The sequence below is a fragment of the Choloepus didactylus genome, chromosome 3 (genome assembly GCF_015220235.1).
Source record: "Choloepus didactylus isolate mChoDid1 chromosome 3, mChoDid1.pri, whole genome shotgun sequence".
NCBI lineage: Eukaryota > Metazoa > Chordata > Mammalia > Pilosa > Megalonychidae > Choloepus > Choloepus didactylus.
In genome coordinates this window covers 81,352,629-81,359,309 of record NC_051309.1, presented here as the reverse complement: position 1 = coordinate 81,359,309, position 6,681 = coordinate 81,352,629, and positions in this window count along the sequence as shown.

Below are 6,681 nucleotides of genomic sequence, written 5' to 3'. Positions count from 1 at the left end.
AATATTCAATAAGAATTTCTGAATTCTAGGGGATCATGCAGGAAGAAAAAGATGTTTAATGAGTTATAGATAGTTTAAGGGAAAAGTGAAAGGGATTCTTTGTATCTTGAAAATAAAACATGAAAACAGCAGCAGTATTCCAAACAAAATCTATAATCATTTTTATTAATTTATTTAGTCCAAAATAATTAATTCTTGTTCCATTTAATCTTGTGTTAGCAATTTCATGAATCCATTAGCTTCTTATTAGATTTTTGGAAATTCTGAGTTAGTCCCATGAAATGTTCTTAAAGTTCTTTAAGCAATGTCATTAAAAGCCTGGTGCCCTAGAGTACCTGTTACTGTCCATTTTACAAGTCTCTGAGACAGTACTTCTTTGTTTAAAGACAAAGCACTCTGGCCTGCAGCTGATTGCAAGTGTTTTCAGGAAAATAGGAGAATAAAGTAAAAAATTATCCGTGATTACAAAAGATTTAAAACATAAAAGCAAAAGAATGGCTATGGTTAATTTCATTGATTATTGTCTGTGCTGGTTTCGATGTATGATGTTCCCCAAAACACCATTATCTTTGATGCAATCTTGTGTGGGAAGTCATATTAGGGTTGATTCGATTTTGAATCCTTTGGGTGTTTCCATGGAGATGTGATTCAATCAGCTGTGGACAAGATCTTTGGTTGGATAATTTCCATGAAGTGTTGCCCTGCTCATTAAGGGTGGGTCTGAATTAAATTACTGGAGCACTATATAAGCTCAGACAGAAGGAGCAAGCTTGTTACAGCCAAGAGGGACATTTTGAAGAAAGCATAGGAGCTGAGAGAGAAGCTGCAGTTTACAGAGACATTTTGGAGATGGCCTTTGAAAACAGACTTTTGCTCCGGAGAAGCTAAGAGAGGACAAATGCCCCAAGAGCAACTAAGAGTGATATTTTTGAGGAACTACAGCCTAGAGAGGAACATCCTGGGAGAAAGCCATTTTGAAACCAGAACTACAGAGCAGATGCCAGCCACATGCCTTCCCAGCTAACAGAGGATTTCTGGACATTGGCCATCCTCCAGTGAAGATTGTTGATGACTTACCTTGGACACTTTATGGCCTTAAGACTGTAACTGTGTAACCAAATGTTCTAGTTTGCTAATGCTGCCAGAATGCAAAACACCAGAGATGGATTGGCTTTTATAAAAGGGGGTTTATTTGGTTACACAGTTACAGTCTTAAGGCCATAAAGTGTCCAAGGTAACACATCAGCAATTGGGTACCTTCACTAGAGGATGGCCAATGGTGTCCGGAAAACCTCTGTTATCTGGGAAGGCATGTGGCTGGTGTCTGCTCTGTAGTTCTGGTTTCAAAATGGCTTTCTCCCAGGACATTCCTCTATAGGCTTCAGTTCCTGCAAAATGTCACTCTTAGTTGCTCTTGGGGCGTTTTTCCTCTCTTGGCTTCTCCGGAGCAAGAGTCTGCTTTCAACGGCCGTCTTCAAACTGTCTCTCATCTGCAGCTACTCTCAGCCCCTGTGAGTTCTTCAAAGTGTCCCTCTTGGCTGTAGCTCCTTTTCAGAATGTCACTCACAGCTGCACTGAGTTCCTTCTGTTTGTCAGCTCATTTATATGGCTCCACTGATCAAGGCCCACCCTGAATGGGTGGGGCCATGCCTCCATGGGAATATCTCATTAGAGTTATCACCTACAGTTGGGTGGGGTGCATTTCCCTGCAAACAACCCAATCCAACCATTCCAACTTAATCCCCACTAATATGTCTGCCCCACAAGACTGCATCAAAGAATATGGCTTTTTCTGGGGGACATAATACATTCAAACCAGCACACCAAATAAACCCCGTTTTATGAAAGCCAATCCATTTCTGGTGTTTTACATTCTGGCAGCATTAGCAAACTAGAACATTGTCTTATAAAAATGAAAGATCTAATGAGAATTTATTATAAAATCATGCAGTAGAGAAGGAAATTTGATTGTTTTTGTGGCAACATATTTTTAAGAATAACTGAAATTATAATTGATAATATTAAACTGTTGTCTAATATGAGACAGATGAGTACCATGATATCTTATGGACAGTGAGGACATTGACAAATCTTTAGGAACTTTATGTAATTTCTGTAATATTAATAACACTTTATTTATATAAATCCAACTAATAGAAGGGTAGAAAATCTCTTTTAATTTGACAATACTTACTATGCAATATATAATATATCAAATAAACCTATTTCCAGTGCTTCTCTTTTTATAAGGTGAAAGAGTAGATTCTTTTGTGGTTTTCCAGGGGCCCTCTGGAAAATCCCAAAGGCAATTTGAAATAAAAAAGATATCATTTAGTATTTGATATGAGAAGGCAAAATGTCAAAAGTTGTCAGGAGGGTTGAATACTTGGTTAAATAGGATCATGGGTCAATGTGAAACAATACTTGGCTCTCTTCGTCTATCAAAATGGCAATAAAAGGATTTTTAAAGTAAATATAGGAGATAATATGATGGTTAAAAAAAGTTTTTTTTTTTTTCAGAAAAGTGAGAAGACTTTTTTTTTATTTTGTATATTTGTGTCTTATCTCTCTCTTTTTTTAAATTCAGTTTTATTGAAATATATTCACATACCATACAATCATCCATGGTATACAATGAACTGTTCACAGTACGATCATATAGTTATGTATTCAACAGCACAATCTATTTCTGAACATTTTCCTTACATCAGAAAGAATCAGAATAAGAATAAAAAATAAAAGTAAAAAAAGAACACCCAAACCATCCCCCCATCCCACCCTATTTGTCATTTAGTTCTTATCCCCATTTTTCTACACATCCATCCCTACACTAGATAAAGGGAGTATGATCCACAAGGTTTTCACAATCACACTGTCACCCCTTGTAATCTACATTATTATATAATTGTCTTCAGGAGTCCAGACTACTGGGTTGGAATTTGGTAGTTTCAGGTATTTATTTCTAGCTATTCCAATACATTAAAACCTAAGAGCTGTTATCTATATAGTGCATAAGAATGTCCACCAGAGTGACCTCTTGACTCCATTTGAAATCTCTCAGACACTGAAACTATTTCATCTCATTTTGCATCCCTCTTTTGGTCAAGAAGATATTCTCAATCCCACGATGCTGAGTCCAGATTCATCCCTGGGAGTCATATCCTGCATTGCGAGGGAGATTTACACCCCTGGGAGTCAGGTCCCACATAGCGGGGAGGGCAGTGAGTTCACCTGCCGAGGTGGCTCAGTTAGAGAGAGAGAGGGCCACATCTGAGCAACAAAGAGGTACTCAGGGGGAGACTCTTAGGCACAATTATATGCAAGTTTGGCCTCTCCTTTGCAGTAACACGGAAGAAGACTTTTTTTAAACAATCAAGGACATGATAAAGCCAACATAAAGTACAAGAGGTTATTTTGATTAAACACAGACTCTCTGCCTTTTAAAAACCTTTACAACCTCTTACTAAAAACAGACTACTAACTAAAGAAAATTGTCATTTTAACAGAGGGAAAATCAAATTCTAGTTTTGCAGCAGTATGCTATTTAATACTAAGATAAACCCATCAAATCTTACCCAACTTTGACCATAAAGAAATAAAATTTCTTTTCCATGAATCTTAACACAAAAAACACAAAATGTAGTTTGCATTCATCACCACAATCGGTTTTCAAACATTTTCATTACTGCAAAATAAAGAAAAACAATATTTAAAAAAGAAATAAAAAAGAGCACCCAAACCATCCCATACCCCTTATCTCTCCTATTATTTATATATTTTTGTCATTATTTTGTTACTCATTTGCCCATACACTGGATAAAGGGAGTTACAGTCACCAGGTTTTCACTATCACACGGTCACACGATAAAAGCTATATAGTTATACAATAATCATCATGAATCAAGTCTACTGGATTACTGCTCAACAGAATCAGGTTTTTCCTTCTAGCTATTCTAATACACTAGAAACTAAAAAGGAATATTTATATAATGCATAAGAATAACTGAAGTGGGGTCCCTTTTCCCTTAATCCCAAAACATCTGCAAAGCAACAGTGTTGTGTAAACGGCATTAGGCCATGAGGAGGGGGGAGTGAGACTGGGCCTGTACCAGTTAAAGGAAGCAAAACTTTACCGTTTAGGGGAGGCAAAGCTGCGGTTGCACGCATCAGCCAAGCGTAACCCTCTGAACAATAACTGCTCCAGGTCCAACTGAAATTTTTTATAACCCTTTAATAATCAATAGCTGCTCCAGCTCCAGGTGAAACTCTTTGTAAAATTGTTTTTTGTGATCAAGAGCTAACTGCCAACTCTGCTTCTGTTAGAATAGCTTGCTTGCTTGCATTTCTAAGATACGGTTTCTGTCTATATAAGGCACCAGCGCACACAGGTCACTGCTGCTGCTTGCTAAACTCCCTGTGTGGAGTGAGAGACGGCAGCCGCCGGCTGGCTAATAAAAAGGCTCTTTAAATTCTGTTTGGCTGTCTCGTACTTTAACTCCTGGGCACCGTAACATTTGGAGGCCCCAGCGAGATTTTTATCCTCAGCGTTTGCTGAGGCTCATCAGTCGAGACAAAGGTCTGACTACCGGCCCTTCCCCAGGGGGCGCGCGCTGAGAGACGTTCCTCAGCCCCTGCGGAGAACCAGGTGGTCAAGCCTTGAAATTCAAAAATCCGCCTCTGGAGCCGTCGGTACGTGGGCCCACAACGGTAAGAAATCTCTAATCTGGTCTGGTGGGGTACCCCTTTAGGGTCTTTAGGAGGGCTGGACGCAGCTATAACTCCGAGACCTGGCCTCAGACCATGACGGTGGCCGGTGGCATCAGGTTCAGGTTCTGGTTAGTCTCTGTTTTGTGTTTTGTTGTTAGTGTCTTTGTTCTGTTCTGTTTCTGTTTTGTCAACCGTCAGTCCCGCAATGGGTCAGTCTCCATCTGCTTCTGCTTGCTCTCCGTTGCAGTGTTTCTTAAAAAATTTTCAGGACTTCCACCAATGAGCTGCAGGGTCGGGGGCTACGGTCAACCCAGGAACTCTTTGGGCCCTTTGCAAATTCAAATGGCCAACCTTTCCAAATTCTAATTGGCCCCCAAGGGCACTCTAAATTTGCTAATTACCTTTCAGGTTCAAAGAGTCATTTATGGGAGTGCAGAATACCCAGATCAGATTCCCTACATTGAAACCTGGATCAACATCCTCACTGACCACCCCACATGGCTTAAAAATTGCTCACCACCTAAACCGTCCAAAGAGCAAGATGTGCTCATTCTAAAGGGCCACCCAAAAAGCCCCCAGTCCTTGACCCCCCACAGGATAGTCCCCCTTATCATGGCCCCCACTTTATTCCGTAGGACCCTCTGCCCCTAGCGCGGGGCCCTTTCCGCGTTCAGGAGGTTCTGGTTCAGGAGGACCCCTTGTTCCCACTCCGGAGTTTGTAAATATCTTTTAATACTCATTTTTAAAGTGGTTTTATATTGCAGAAGTTCATGGTATGTCATTTAATGCAAAAATGAAACCATTTTACTTCAATGTTATTAAAAAGGTTTGTTTTATTAGGAAGTAAATGTGTTGTTGCAGTGTTTTATGGCCTGTTTAAAGGCTTTTGTTTAGCAAAGTGAATGTAAAATACAGTAAAATGTTAAGTTGCCATCTACTTTATGAAATCCATCAACTTGAAATTTTTTAAACTCTATCAAGGAAGTGAGATGTGCAATAAATAGTAAGTATGCAGTCATGTTTTTATGTCATGTTTAGAAATCCATAAAATTGCTCCACTTACTAAATTTTTGCTGATGGCTGAATTGTGGATTAATAATAGAATCATGCCCTTAGCAAATATTTAGTTTTGTTTTAAAATTTAAGTTAAGAGATTTCTAGAACATTCCTTTCCATGGTTCTTAAATAACATAAAGTAATTGTGCAATGTTGCTGATGGTGAACCTAGCAAGCTGCATTCAAATTCAAATATGTTGAAATGAATAATCCAACAAAATTCTATTTAAATCAGATCCTCATCCCTTGACTTTATGTGAAAGGAGTACTCTCCTTCCAGTGAAGAATTATCACAGAGGTTCATTAAATGAGACTCTGACCCAGTGTTCTTACTGTATTTTACATGTGCCCCCATCTGAACTCCCGGCGCCATGGCCTACCTGAAGCCAGGCCTGAGGTGCCATGCCCCTCAGGGAGAGACTCAGTCCTTTATTTGTCCAGGCCCCTAATGCTGGGGCCCGGCTACTCCACCTCACCGGGCTGGGCAGGGGTCCCTGCTGCTAACTCCCTCCTCAAGGAGGGACCCAGAATTTAGTTTCTAGTCTCTCCATCCAATCCTGCTCCAGCTGAAACTTTTAGTATTTATTCTAGGCAAAAGCCCAAACAGTATACTTTATATTGATTGTTTCAATTTATATTTATTGAGCCCCTGCTCTGTGCCAGGCATTGGGCAGATGATAGGAACACTTTGGTAAACAAAACAAACCAATCCCCCCAAACCTTATTTATGTTATTTTCAAAGAAATAGATTTATCCCAAGCCCCCCATGTGACTCATGGGGCAAGCTTTTGAGGTACTTGTAACTGTGCTGTGTGTCATTCATTTATCCAATAAATATTTATTGAGCACCTACTGTTTTAGGTGCTGGAAATACAAGAGGGTCAAAACCCCCAAGGACTAATCTCTTTGTTAGAGTCT